The sequence below is a fragment of the Ochlerotatus camptorhynchus genome, unplaced genomic scaffold, assembly GCF_037179485.1.
Source record: "Ochlerotatus camptorhynchus isolate MF236.1 unplaced genomic scaffold, CSIRO-AGI_Acam_v1.1 ptg000200l, whole genome shotgun sequence".
NCBI classification, from domain to species: Eukaryota; Metazoa; Arthropoda; class Insecta; order Diptera; family Culicidae; genus Ochlerotatus; species Ochlerotatus camptorhynchus.
The window spans coordinates 225,019-239,893 of NW_027040690.1; the positions used below are offsets into that span (position 1 = coordinate 225,019).

A 14,875-nucleotide genomic window follows, 5' to 3' on the forward strand; every position below is an offset into this window, starting at 1 on the left:
CAATGCAAGAAAATTAATTTTCGTGAAGGAAGTATCACAACCCAGGTAATTGCTATTCTGCCCATAAATGAGAAAATGGCTAATGTGCCTTGCTACTTTAATGATTTTGTCGGCACAGTAACTTTTACTGAACCTTTGTAGAGGTAAGAGGTGAGACCGTCATCATCACATATATTTCTGTTTCATCTATGTTGTCAAAATACCCCAATCTCTTTATGGATTGAAGTGCCTTGAATCTCAGGAAATTAAACTCATCATATTCGTCTTTAGTTCAGTATAATTATTTTGATTTTGTCAATATCCATATCTTTTCCGTTTTGCCAGCTCTCTTAAATTCCCAGATAGCTTTCATCTTTTCGTCTTTGACACTCCAACCATCATGGAACAGCAAAATTCCAAGAAATTTTACGGACTGTTTACCAATATCGTATTTTCATGATTCAGGCTGACACTGTGCTGACGAAGTTACTGTAAAACTGCCTCTAGATTTGCATCGTGTTCGGCTTTGACCGTGCGCAAAAATGTCATCTAAATAGTTGCATACACCCTTACATCCAAAATAAACAACTGTTTGTAGAATTACTTGGAAAATATTAGGAACGTTGGACAGTCCAAAGGATAGTCTTATAAATCTATATGTTGCATTACTATCAAATAAATTTCTAATGTGTCTTGAATTAGGGTCCAGAACGATGTGAAACACTGCGCTAGTTAAATCGATTGTTGAAAACCTTATGTCGCCCTTCAAATCTGCCAGGATTTTCAGAAGAGTCGTGATACGGAAAAGTATCCTCAGCATGCACTTGCATGGCTCTCGTAAATCTATTATCAAGCTGATATCGCCCTTTGGCACAACCAACAGAGATGAACAAAAAGCCTTATCCATTTCATAAAAAAAAAATTACAATAATTCCTGATGAAAGAAGATCTTGTAAACGACGTTCCCGTTCGTCCTTAAATGCTGATGGAATACTAAGGAAAACGATTCAACTCGGATGTCTAGGAGGCACATTAAATTTGGGAAATCCTTCCGAAATTTGGCAAATTTTCTCAGCAAGCAGTCTCTCCTTGATTAATGTAGAAACAGGTTTCAGAATAGGAACAGTCAAGCCCACTAAGCACGCTAAAACGTATAGCGTATTTCTCCGTGAAAATTGGACGGTCTTCAGAAATTATCAATTCCGAGGCGAAAGTATCGATAACAGTAATATTCCTTTCTGATGCATATCCCTTAAGAGTTTTGGCCGACCTTCCGTTACACAAAATAGATATCTGCCAGGCAAATTCCTGCATTTCAGGAGATTGAAATAGTTCGCGTAATTTGTAGATAAATCACCAAACCGTATACATCAAAAGAAGCGGATTAACATATGCAAATGCATCTTCAAACAAACTATGCCCCTAAAATCAAAGTTTGAGAAGCTATTAAAAAAGCGCACGAAAACGGCAAAAAGCAACACTGTGCGACGCCAGGCACGCCAGCTCCTACACCTAGACCTTACTTATCGACCCATCAACTCATGAACCGGGGACCAACGGCTTTACTTCCCTTCCGAAGGAAGGCGTGATCAGAGATGTTATGCCTCAGAACTTCCCGGTGGCACCGACTGGGATTGAACCTAGGCCTGCTGGGGTGAGAGGTAATCACGCTTACCACTACACCACCGGTGCCGCTAAATAAATAGATAAATATATAAATAAATAAATAAATAAATATGCAAATAAATAAATAAATAAATGAAAAAAAAAACTATTAAAAAATAAGTAAATAAACAAATAATATATAAATAAATAAATAAAAATAAATAAATAAATACATAATAATAACAAAAAAAAATTATAAATAAATAAATGAATACATAAGTAATTAAATAAATAAATAAATATATGAACAAATAAATAAGTAAATTACTAATTGAATAAATAAAAAAAGAATTAATAAATACAAAACTAAATAAATAAATAAATGAATAAAAAATAAAAAAAAAAGAATAAATAAAAAAAATAATAAATAAAAGAGTTGGTTGGAAATGCTAACATGAAGCTTTAGTGTGATAATTTATTAGCTAGAGAATGATCTTTAGAAGAGGGTATGTGGATAGTTCCGTTAGAGTACGGCAGTATGAAAATTGAATAGAAGTTGAAAATGATCGAAGAGGCATTAATGCGACAGTTTTTTAAAGATAGACGCACATCTTTTGCCTAACCCGTACGATGTACGCGGGGACTTGAAGTATGTCTCCAAGTCTACAGGCAAAAAATGTGCGTCCCTCTTTTGCTCATAAACTGACTGCGGCTGTGGAATAGTACTAGCGACGTTTTCATCACTACCTAAAGCCCCACATTGCGAGAGCATTTCCAGTCGATGGTTTTTTTTTTTTTTTTTTCTTTATTTTTGTGATTTTTAGCCGTAGGCTAGTTCATCACATTTTAACCCAGTCGATGGTGTGTTATAATGCAATTCCTCTTTACCCAACTATTGTGTTGCTCCTCTCGTCATGACCAACTTGGTCATCTCAGAGAGAAGGCAGTAGGGTGGTTGTTGCGTGCTGTACCATCATCAGCATTGTTGACGGTTACTCCCGCCTTGAGTTGTTACATTCAAAGTGTTTTTTATGTTACTTCATACGCGAAGTTAGCGAATTTCAGAGTTGGTTGGAAATGCTAACAAGAAGGTTTAGTGTGATAATTTATTAGCAAGAGAATGATCTTTAGAAGGGGGGTAGGTGCACCAAATTAATAAAAAGAAAATATTATTATTAAATTAAGAAATAAAAAAAAAATAAAAATAAAATTAAAAAAAAGGAAAAACAAAATAAAAAATAACAAAATGAATACATAAATTAATTAAAAGATTAAGTAATATATAAATAAATAAAGAAATAAATCAAGTTATCAATAAAGTTATGTTGGCCTATGGATCTTAAATTGGGCCCATCGCTAAAAATCTGATATTTATCAATTTTATCTAGATGAACGCGTCATTGGGATGGTACTAATGGATATTTTTGGCGGCTAGTGAAAATGTAGTCGATTGCTGAATTTATGCATGGGCCCAAATTAGGGGCATTTAGGCCGACATTACATACATCCATTCCCCCTATCTGTCATAGTTCTGCAACATAAAGATTTGTGATTTCAGGTGCACTTTGATTTCTAAAGTTGTTTAGTCATGAACAGCGTTGCCAGTATTCCAGATTTATCTGTATTTTCCAGATTTTCAGTCGTCTTGCCAGATACACAGATAGACCACGTATATTTCCAGATTTTTTAAATATGTTTCAGATTTTCCCAGATTTTTTTAAACATGTTGCTTTAAAAATATCACTGCAATTGATTTACCATCCAATCAAAAATTAAAAAGCAAAACTTGCTACTTTATTAAAGTCCATCAGCGTTGGACATTATTGGAATTTTAAGGTAATTCTAAAAATAGTTCACAGTGAAGTGTAAGGTGAATTCCTTGTGAAATCAAACGAGAATGTCAAGCTAATTCTGAGTAGAGTTCCATCCATCTTTGTGAGTTTCGTGGTCGTGTGACTTCACCCGTCGTTCAGGCGTATTGTGAGTGCCACGAAGTGAGGGTTCGAATCCCGCTCCAGCCGGTGCAAATTTTGGCAACCTGAAAATTTATACTGGGTGTGGTGTGTTGTCCGTTGTCTAGTGTTAAATATACAGTCTCTGCAACCTCTGGTTGAAGACGGTGTCTTGTCAACGCTGATGACAGTTGCATGGAGATTTTGTGAATAAAGGAAACACAATCCGGAAAAGAAATCATAGAAAATTCTTATGATGAAACTTAAGGAGTATGCTGATACGAATCGTGAGAATAATTGCAATGGAATTCTGTCCAATGTTTCTATGGAGATTAATTTTAATAAAATTTTAAGACATTTAAACGGAATCATGCGCAATTTCTGCGAGACTTTCAAAACTATGTTGGCAAAGTACTTGAGTAATTAGGAAATACTGAAGAGGATTTTAAAACAATTCTAACCTTACCTACATTCTGAAGAATGTACCAAGGAAATTATTAAGAACATTTTAAGAATTTCATAGAGAAAAATGGATACAAAATTGTGCCAATTCTTGTGAATTAGTACCCGTTTGAGGGAGTTGTGGAATTGGAGAGTGATTTTTAAGAGCTTACAAGAAGTAATGCTGGAAAAGTTTGGATATTATCAGGATTATTTTAGGAAAATATAGAAAATAAGTGGATGATTCAAATGGAACTAAAAAAAAGGCGAACATATCCTTTGAAGAGTTCCAAGTAAATTCAGACTAACCAAAAATTTCTTGATCTGGGACCCAGGAAAAATATAAATTCCAGAATTTAGAAATATTTCAAGATCCTGAGACTTCCAAAATAAAGCTATCAGACTTTCATTGTAGTAATATAATAAAATTATTCTTTGGCATAAAATTATTCGTAATGGTCATGCAATGGAGTAACCCGTAGTTTAGGTAAATTGTGTGTGAGTACCACGATGTTAGACTTTGATTCCCACTTCAACCAGGTGAATTTTGCTTCAAAATAAAATTGTCTACTTGGTGTTATGTGTTGTAGGATGTCAAGAATTAAATTGTAAATCTGATCAACCTTAGGGTAATATTAGAATTATTTAGAACTAATAAATTCTTTAAATTCTGGTACTGCATCACATAGCAAGGACTACATCGATTATTATTAGTTTAAAAAAGTTACAGTTTAAAAAACAATTCTAAACATATATTCTGCACTGTTTCACCCACATTTGACTCAATTTTTGAAACGCTGCGTAATGGATATTTAAACTTTTTGGGCACACTGTGTCAATACTTTTCAATTTTTGGATGATTTCAACAATTCTGGAAAGTTATTTATGCTTTATATAATTTATTTAAACATGTAATTCATAATCATTCTAGTACTTTAAATAAGTTCCAGATGATCATACTGACCTGTTTCTACGGGAGATTGGCACATCACTTTGATTTTAATAGCATTATGTTAAAAATTGATTTTTTTAAGCATTCCAGATTTTTCCAGATTTTAAATTTTAACTGTTCCAGATTTTTCTGAAAATGACCTGGTAACGCTGGTCATGAATAACATTAGTACACACTACAGTTCGGTGAATTTTCACAGGAAAACTGTGAACAATCACCGAATTATTTACAGAACGTGCAGCTGTTGAGGAGATTTCAGAAAGGTTGCACAGAAATCTATGAAATAATCTTAATGTGTAAGTATCCGAGAGATGGGTGAACATGTTTGGAACCTAATTATGAATAATAAAGGAACTGATTTTCGAAGCCCAAGAAAATGAAGTCTAATTTATAAAATTTGAATAATTAATTGTTAATTTTGGACTTAAATTTCTAAACCATTTATTCTGTTATTAATACATTATTGATTAGAACAACAAAACAATCTCGTAGTCCTACGTCAACAATGCGGTCGTGCTTTGGACACAACCCTTAACATTTTCAATGACTTTTCTCTTACTTGAATTTTTTTTTTATTTCACTGGTGAAAATTTCAGAGCTGTATCTCTTACCGTGTTTCAGTATATACGAAAATATGATCATTCTAAGAAAATCATAAAACAAACAAGAAAACGATAATTCCTTAGTTTTTCGGTCATTCGTCAAAAACGGTAAGAGACCCCACAACTAAAAATTTTCACAATGTAAACCCTTTGCTCATTTCATTTATACGGCTCAAACTGTATTCAAATGTTATACAATATGAGGTAACCTTACTCAACCTTTATACCAAACGTGTATGCAACATTTTCCCCATTATCCAATTATCACAACACAGCTTAATCTAGAAGCCGGGTTAAATATTGTTTACTTTTTTTTTGATGGAGGAATTTATTGATTTTATTTAGCTGCGATCAAATTTTACTCGAAATTAGTTATAATAAGCACACCGCATCGGTGTACCCCCATGTTTGGCTTTTTTTTGTCGCTTGGTTCGAGATCAAGAGCACCTTGTGTTCACGATTCCCTACCCTGCCATCCATTTGTTACAATTTGTTACCCCTAACCTCGAGATAGCCGCGAGTAATCGGTCCCCGCTTTACTAACGTTAGTTTTAAGTAATTTTGTAATCTAATCAATGAATATTGGCTCCGCAAAGCTACAGCAAACGAGCCTGGAAAAATAAACGCATTATAAAAAAAAGCACACCACCAAATTTTTACCTTGCACCGGAACCTGAACTCGAACTCAAGACGACCGCATTGGCAAACCTTGACACTACCGACTTAGCTTCGCCAACACTTTGAACTGATGTAAAAACATCTACATGAACATCTACAACAAGTTGCCGGTGCCGGTGGTGTAGTGGTAAGCGTGACTGCTTTCTCACCCCAATGGGTCTGGGTTCAATCCCAGCCGAGGTCGGTGGGATTTTTCTGAGGCATAAAAATCTCTGGTCACATCTTCCTTCGAAAGGGAAGTAAAGCCGTTGGTCCCGGCCCATGTGTGTGCGATATCCTACGCAGGTGTGGAAGCTGCCTTCCTGCACATTCGATTGCCGTCAATGGATGGCAATCGATGTCCGTCGGTGATTGGCACTAGATTGCGGAACAGAGACCGACGTTAAATAAAGGAAAAAAAAAACTACAACAAGATCACTGAGAAGAGGCTTTCTAATAGCACACATAAATCACTTTTCTTGACTAGTTAGTTCAGCTTTGTGAAGGAGCGGAGTAAAAGCTGTAAAACTGCACAAGTCTAAAATTAAACCCAGATGACTGTAAAAATGCTTCCAAAGTAGCGCAAACACAGTTTATTAGCTGAGTTTAGTTGTTGAAAAAGCACTTTTGATGTTTATATTATTTAGCAAGCATGGTTGGTCATGTAGAAGCCATTAAATGAGTAATATATTCACTGTATCAGCTTTATTTTGCAGCTACAAGTGCATAGAAGTGACATTAGCGTTGATTGGCTGCTGTTATTCAGTAAGACTGACAAATTGAATAATGGTTGTGGAAAAGTTGAGTAAACGTTCTCCAAAACTAATTTGCTAGCTTCTGCTGGTAGGTGTATCAGCAGCTTTTTTCAGCTACTTTACAGCACAATGCTGGAAAATATGGCTTATGAAGCTGAAAATGATAGCTGGGACATCACTCTGAAATATTCACCAGTGAAGGATAAGAATTTTTAAGCACGCCCGCATAAACGCGAAACATAGCTTGACCTTACCGAAAATGGTTAAAAATTGTTTATAATCCCTGCTAAACTTTAACTGAAATGGTTATAGAACTTTACATGAACGTTCGTGTGATAAGGTTGTATCCTTTTGTATTATGGGTTTTTGGATGTGAACCTTACAAATAATGGGTCGTTAAGAACCATTACCATTCAAAATTACAATTTCGGAAAAAGAACTATATTGGAACCTTTTTCCTTGTGGTTTGAGAACTTTAATGGAAATGGTTGTGGCAGTTAGTAAGGATGGTTTTGTACTATCGGTCAACTTTGCTTGGAATATATCGCGAATCGGTAATCATTAATTTACAGGCAACAAATTCGCGATATTTTCCACATACAGTTAATAGATGTTACAAAACCATCCATGGACCTTACTGACTAAATATCATAATTATTTCCGTTAAAGTAATAAAATCATCAATAAAATGATTCTAATATAATTCCTTTTTCAAAAATGTATGGAGAAAACAATAATTTGGAATGTTAATGGTTCTTAACAACCCATTATTTGTAAGGGTCACTTCCGAAAAACCATAATACATAAGGTTTTTCGTGGCAATAAGTTTCAGTTTATATTTTTTATGGATTTCTGAGATAATTCCCTAATCATTTTACTACACTATGATCTTAAAACGATGAGTTATGAATTTTCAAAGTACTTAATGTACGGGAAAATCCAATAAACTTCAACTATGTTTTTCCGAGAAAATTAACCATTCCGAATCTTTTTAAATATTGTTTCGTACAAATAACCATAAACTCTAACTGTGGGCAAAATTTCAAAAAAAAAAATCTGGAACACTTCGGGCCATTGCACAGTGGGCAACAATTGTCAAAACCGCGACTAAATTGAATATCTGGGCTGCCAAACGGTTTCAGTTAACATGTTATACATATTCTCAAAGAAAAATCTCTGCTGAATCGATTGGCTGGGATGTAAATCAGGAGCAACGCTTTTGATAGAATCTAAACGGATATTTTTTATCATTCGATACAATGCACACTGTGGGCAAAAATTTACAAAACCGCGGCTAAATTGAATATCTCGGCTCATGTTATACATATTCTCAAATGAAAAATTGTGCTGAATTGATTGGTGGCGGTCTCATTGGCTGGAGACTTTTGCGTACCGAGATAGAGGGCCGAAATCAACCCGAGTTCCCGGTAAAGTAGAAAATGCCACTATCTATCGACATAATTTTACAGTTTACTTAACGTAAAGGGTGTTCAAAAAAAAAAAAATGAGAATGATTTCAGTGCCGTCCAGTGCTCTTGTAAGAGCATCGCGACTAAGTTGCGTCGTACGGCTGACCAGGGCACCTTCTCTAATATTCATTGACGTTTTTTTGAAGAATAAACATTATGTTTTTAATAAAAAATACTGTTAGGGTGTTGAACACAGATAAGGCTGGTGAGCTGAATGTTTGTCCACCCTCATTCCAGATAGATGGCAACAGTTGCACATTCGTGCAATTTTCAATAGAGACATTTTTAAAGATCATAAAGTCTTAATTTCAACAGATGCGTAGAAATATATCTGATCGGTTGGAGATAACATTCTTGAAATTGATCCAGGGGCAGCTGAGTTATTAACGTTCATAATCTTTCATAATTTTGTTACATGTTCCATTTTCGGTTTTCACAAAGTGTACCCCCATATAGAAATCACAGACGTAGTCCTACGTCAAAAATTTTTTTTACTGGCTTTATGACTGAAAAAATTCTCATTTTTTATTGAACACACGTTATATTGCTGGAAATTGATAGTACTAAGTATATATTGTGTAAAGATACCATATACGCCCTCAGGAAAACTCTACTGGCCTAAAGGAGGATCCGGAACGACCGATAAAGTAGCCAATTTACAGTAATATACGTTAAGTAAAGTGTAAAATTATGTCGATAGACAGTGGCATTTACCGAGAACTCGGGTTGATCCCGGCCCTCTATCACGGTACGCAAAAGTCTCCAGCCAATGAGACCGCCACCAATCAATTCAGCACAATTTTTCATTTGAGAATATGTATAACATGAGCCAAGATATTCAATTTAGCCGCGGTTTTGTAAATTTTTGCCCACAGTGTGCATTGTATCGAATGATAAAAAATATCCGTTTAGATTCTATCAAAAGCGTTGCTCCTGATTTACATCCCAGCTTTGGGTGTTTCGAAAGTCACTCATTCTCGCGAGTTCTCCTGTACGTATTCCCATCGCTCGGACGAGCATCGAAAGCATAGTTCGCCTTGCCGTTTCCTTAAAATTATTTTCGAACTATGAGTGCGATCATCAAGGTGTCTGTAAATCTGAGGTGATATTATACCCGTATTATGTACTCAGTTTTACAAGGGAATACATTGTAAATTAACACGTTCTGAAATGGACAAAACACGTGGAATTCCTATAAAACTGCTTGCATTCAAAATGCTAATTTAAAAATAGTTTTTTTTCTTTGGTTTGTTTTTTCCGTCGATCTTGTTTTCCGTGCTGAGCACCAATGCTACCGACGTGCCAGGAAGGCAGCTCCCACACCTGGACCCTACCTATCGACCCATCATTTTAAAAATGGCTGTTTGTTATGATTTTGAAATTCAGATCACCCCACCACCATCAGGACATCCTGATGATAATGATGGCAAAATGCACTGGCTGTGTGTGACTTGACAGTGAGAGTATTATCTCGCTCTTGGCTCTCTGGACTTCTCTTCCTGCTCTGCACCATCTGCGAGAGAGTGAGTGCAGTGAATGTTTCATTTTCCCAAACGTTCCCTAATGTTGCATACCTGTGTCATAGCATAGGCAAAACATTGCAGCCGACGACGACAACAGCATACGCCGCATCCCATTTTCTCTCTTGGTCGAGAGCGATTCAACACCCTCTCGACAGCACAGCAGCATAGTAGAGCATAGCTGTGCACAGCAATTTTCGCTCAGGTCGCGCGCCGCGACGGTGGCCGTTTGTTTCCTTTCGAGGTTCAGAGCACATCAGAGGGTCATCGCCGTCGTCGTCGTCGTTGTCGCTTGTTAGTTGGGATTTGGGAATGAAAGCAGGGAACAACATAAAAACTATGTATATGTGGGATCGAGAAGCAAAACCGGTTTGTCTGCTGAGGAGAGTGCCTGCAAGGTGAGAGTGCCTGAGAGCATGCCGAGGATTTTCAGAGAACGGGAGAGTTTCAGGTTTTTGGCGCTCGTGCTGAGTGTCTGATAGGGATTTTTGCAGCAGCAGGTCGGTGTTTTGAAAGGCTCTGCTCTGGCTCTAGTGCAGCAAATGGAACGACGTCGACGTCGGTCGATGGACGACGACGACGAGCGAGCCACCAGTTTCGAGTTTGGACAAGTCTAGCTCAGTTTACGTTAGCTCTTCGTTCGTGGAAGATGAACTTGGTTGGTTGGTCCTCGCGCGCGCGTTAACGACCTGAACACAGAACAATCAAACCACTCCGGCGGTGGAGCAAGAAAGAAGGTGTTGTGTTGTGTTCTTTTTGTGCTTTTCTTGCTCGGATTTTCGAAACTCTCAGTCAGTCAGTCAGTCGAGTCAGTGATTGTAGTGGTGGTGCTGGATTCGGTCCCGTCGTCATCATACACGCAGCAGCCACCGAGAAGAAGAGGCTCGCAGCATCCAAGCTCCGGAGCTTGAAGATAATTTCCAGTTTTTATTCGTCCGGTCCGGCCTGTTGTTATTGTTATTGTACCAATCCAATCAACACACGCCGTTCGGGCTCTGGTATTTGTGCGTTCCTGTGGGCTCCGGCTTGTGTACGCTCTTTGCAGAAGAATAGTGCATGGATTCTTGCTTTGGCGGTGGCTGGTGGGCTCGAAAATAGTTTACGTGATGATGATGAAGAACAACGTTCAGCAAGCGTAGTATTGCTGAGAGAGAAAGAGCGGCGGTCCCGAGATTTGACCAATAATTTACAGTTATATAGTTGAAGGAACAACCTCGTCGAAGAAATTGGATTAACCTTCGCTCGGGCACATACACACAGCTCTCACGGCGGCGGTGGGCCGTGCACACAGTGTGAGAATGAGCCGCAGAAGGGAATGAAAAAGATCGATTCCAAGTTTTTGTCGTGTTTCACATCCAGGGCCAGGAGGGTGAAACCAGGAAAACAAGTTCGCCGCTCCACATAATAACTGAGTTGTAGCGAGCACCGGGGAAGGAAGTAGTGTTCTTTGTTTTTGTTTTGACGATTCGCGTCAGGTTCAAGAAGAGGTCGCGCCCGCAAAGATACAAAACAAACGTCACACGGTGACAGAGAGATCGAGAGATCGCAGACGAGTTATCGAGGGGAGGACGGCGAGCAGCAGCAGGCATCAAAGCTGTGTTTGTGGCGAGAGGTGAAATGTGAAAGGCGAAAATGTCAAGTGTGCCAAGGCAAAAGTGAAAAGAGAAGATCCCGTGAAGCATATTACTCGTTCTTTCGTATTTTTGCATGCTCGTTCCGAATCTCAGTCTTATCAAGAATTCCCTTTGAAAGGCGGCAGCATCCAGAGTTGTATGCTGGTTTTTTTTTGGAAGAGAAGAAAGGAGCGAGATTTGTTTTCTTTTTCATTCACGTATGTGTGTTTGTATTTTCGTTTCGTTTGATTTATAAATCCCCCCAATTTCGTTTCGTTTTCGTTTTCGGAACCACAGTGAACCGAGAAGCGCCCGGCACTATATAAATAAAAATAAAAAAAATAAAGAGGAAAAATATAATCTTTACGGCAAGAGTAAATCGAAGTGATTTCTTTTCAAAAGAGCTCTGTTTGTCCCGTTTTTTGTTTTGTTTCGCTTGCAAAGTTTGTCATTCGCGAGGGGCAAGAAGAAGCGAAATCGAATGTAATTTTCAAAGTGATTAAGGATTATACCCGGAGAAAAGGTATACAGTGAAGAAGAAGAAGAATCTGAAGAAGGAAGCGTCGTTCCCCTTAAAAAAGGTGTGGTGCCCAGGTGAGGCAGAGGAAGGTGTACGCGTGAAAGTATAAATCGATTTTCTGTTTGTGTATTTACTTGAAATTTCCGGAACGAAGAAACTGCATTCTTTTCCCCAACGGCCGGCGAGAGCAGCGAAGCAGAAGGACAATTTCAACGACGACGTTGACAACGAGCCGGAGACGCAGCAGTCGAAGAGCATTAAAGTAAGGATTATTGCTTTTTTGTTTATTTCGAATGTGATTTTAATGGGATTAAATTCGAGGGATTATCGCTTGTTTAGATGGGATCAATTATTGATGGCAGCAGACTCTCACGGGGCACATGGGCGGCTATTAACGATAACCGCAGCAGCAGTGCGATAGGGTTTTGTGCGTGTTTGGCGAGTGATTAATGATCTCCGGGTTGTTTTTTTTTTCTTCTTGTGGTGGGAAGAAATGGAAAAAGGATTCCGTTTCATTTCACAAGGGAATTGGATCGGTTTCTCTTCCCGGTCGTTGTTGTCCGTTTGTTTTACCGGGATGGTGACAGGAGGAAGATGCCGGGGAATGGAAAATCCCAAAAGTGTTTGTTTACAGTTGAATAATGTTTAAACCTATCAGGCATTCGGGGCACGGTGTTTATACATTTCGGGTGCAGACTGTATTTGTTGGTTTTCGACCAGACAGAAAATAATTTAACTTGAATGAGTTGTTTGGAGCCCTGCAATGAAGTGATTAAGGCACTGTGATTTTCAGCCGTTAACAGTTTGTCTTTTTTATCACGTTGATATTGTACCGACAGCCTCAACTTTCCTTTTTTACAGATTAATTTTTATAAGATTGTCGGCTGTCAAATTTGATAGGTTATTATTGTCATTCACTCGAACTGGTCAATCTCAAACATTTTGATAGTGTTTTTAATTAAAGGCCTCTTGGTCAGTGCTGTCATGGAAAATTTATAGCTGCATATACTATTTTTTCTTATGGTCGTCCCCCAACTACCTCAACTACCTCAGGAGCGCAAATAATATTAATAAAATAATATACAACTACATGTACACATAATTCAGATCAATGATGTCAATAAGGGGATTGACACTGAGATATGGATTAATTTTTTCAACAATCAGCTCGCCATAAACTTAAAAGTACTAACTAAAATGCAATTAATTTTTGCTGTGGGCTATCAATATCTGAGACGTAAAATACATTCACCAACTATATAGAGTTGGTAGGTATTGATAAGCCAAACCCCTTACCATTGATCTATCCCGCCATGCTCGTTTCATTGTCTTAGTATTTAAATAAGAAACGGCAAAGAGACACCTTCGGAGAAATGGCTACATTTTTTTCATCCAAAATTCTGAAGTTACACGACAAATCACATGAGAATTCCGAAATAAGATGGTTGGTGGACTTATTGAACACAAAGGTCCCAAGAGAGATTCTGTAGAATATTAAGATTAATTGCTAAAATTCTTGACTGAAGCTCTCGAAACTTTCCATATCTTCTCAGACCTCCTTTGGCGTTTCCCCAATTTTCCAGATGTTCGTAAAGCAGCTTAATTTTCCTAAACTTCATAAACACAAAGATCTCTAAACTTTCTTAAAATTCTCTAGCGTCTTATACAGGGAAGTTATTGAAGCTCATTGGACTTCCCTGAAGTTTTCAGTATTTCTTAAAAGTTAATGGGACTGCCGTGATGTTCTTCTTTTATGTTCATGAGTCCCTACATTTTTGTGAATTTTTAGGAACATCTTGAAATATTTGGAACTTTCCCGAAAATATCAAAACTTCTTAACAGATCTTAAGATCTTTAAACTGAATTGTTCTGAGGTTCTTTAATCTTCCCTGATTTTCTCGGAATGTATCTGTAGTTTTTACAATTCTCCTGGAGTATATGTATGATACTGCTGAAGTTCTCTAAACACTGCAGGTCTGGTAGCAGGTATTTTTTTTTAGTGACTATTTCGAAGTCAGTCTCTAAAGTATTTTTTTTTTTAATTTTTTCAAGACCGTGAATTTTGTGAAGTCCAGGGTGGCAAATGAACCAGGAAAACCAGAAAAATTGGGAAAAAGTCGGGAATTTATTTTCATCAGGAAAAACCGGGAAAAACCAGGAATTTCATAAGTCCACCTGGAAAATAATCTTGTTTGTATAATTTAAAAAGGTTTTAAATTTTATGTATGCCAAAGTTTATTTTTATAATCAGGTCAAAACTAATCATTTTGTTCAAGCTAAATCTTTCACACAACTAAAAATTGATGAACAAAATCTACCCTGAGAATTTAGTAAATATATTTTGTATTTATTTTTAATTTAATTTTTTCTCGAATCAATTGCATGCATGATTTGTGCTTAATTGATAGCAGACTTAAGCAGTGCCGACGCGTAACTACTTTGAAGTACCTGTTCAACATGTTCCATAAAAAAGTTCTATTTCTAAAAACTTCACATAAGGCCTTCGAACTTCATGCAAGCTCTACAAAATTCGGAAAAGTCTTAAGTTTCAGGAAAATCCTGTGAACTACTGTGATGATCTACGACAGTCAGGAAATCTATCTGAACCTTCAGAGAAGTTCTACAAATTTCAGAGAAGTCTTACGAACTTCAGGGAAGTCCTTTAATCTTCAATGAATAACTACGAATTTTACAGAATTTTCTACAGATTTAATGTAACTTCTACGACATTTAGGCATTGCTTAAAACTTAAAGATAATCGTGTCATAGCATTATGGATTTTTCCGAGCTTCAGAAAAGTCTTCAATACT

At 37.2% G+C, this 14,875-nt stretch overlaps 1 protein-coding gene across 3 annotated transcripts in view; it reads left to right on the plus strand.

Moving 5' to 3' along the window:
- Positions 1-10,582: 10,582 nt before the first annotated feature.
- SKIP (Shal K[+] channel interacting protein) overlaps positions 10,583-14,875 on the plus strand; it is a 791,488-nt gene continuing 787,195 nt past the window's right edge. For all 3 annotated transcript variants that reach the window (XM_065223860.1, XM_065223861.1, XM_065223862.1), the window contains exon 1: positions 10,583-12,327. The gene's annotated coding sequence lies outside the window, so the exon portion shown is untranslated. The remainder of the gene's footprint in view (positions 12,328-14,875) is intronic.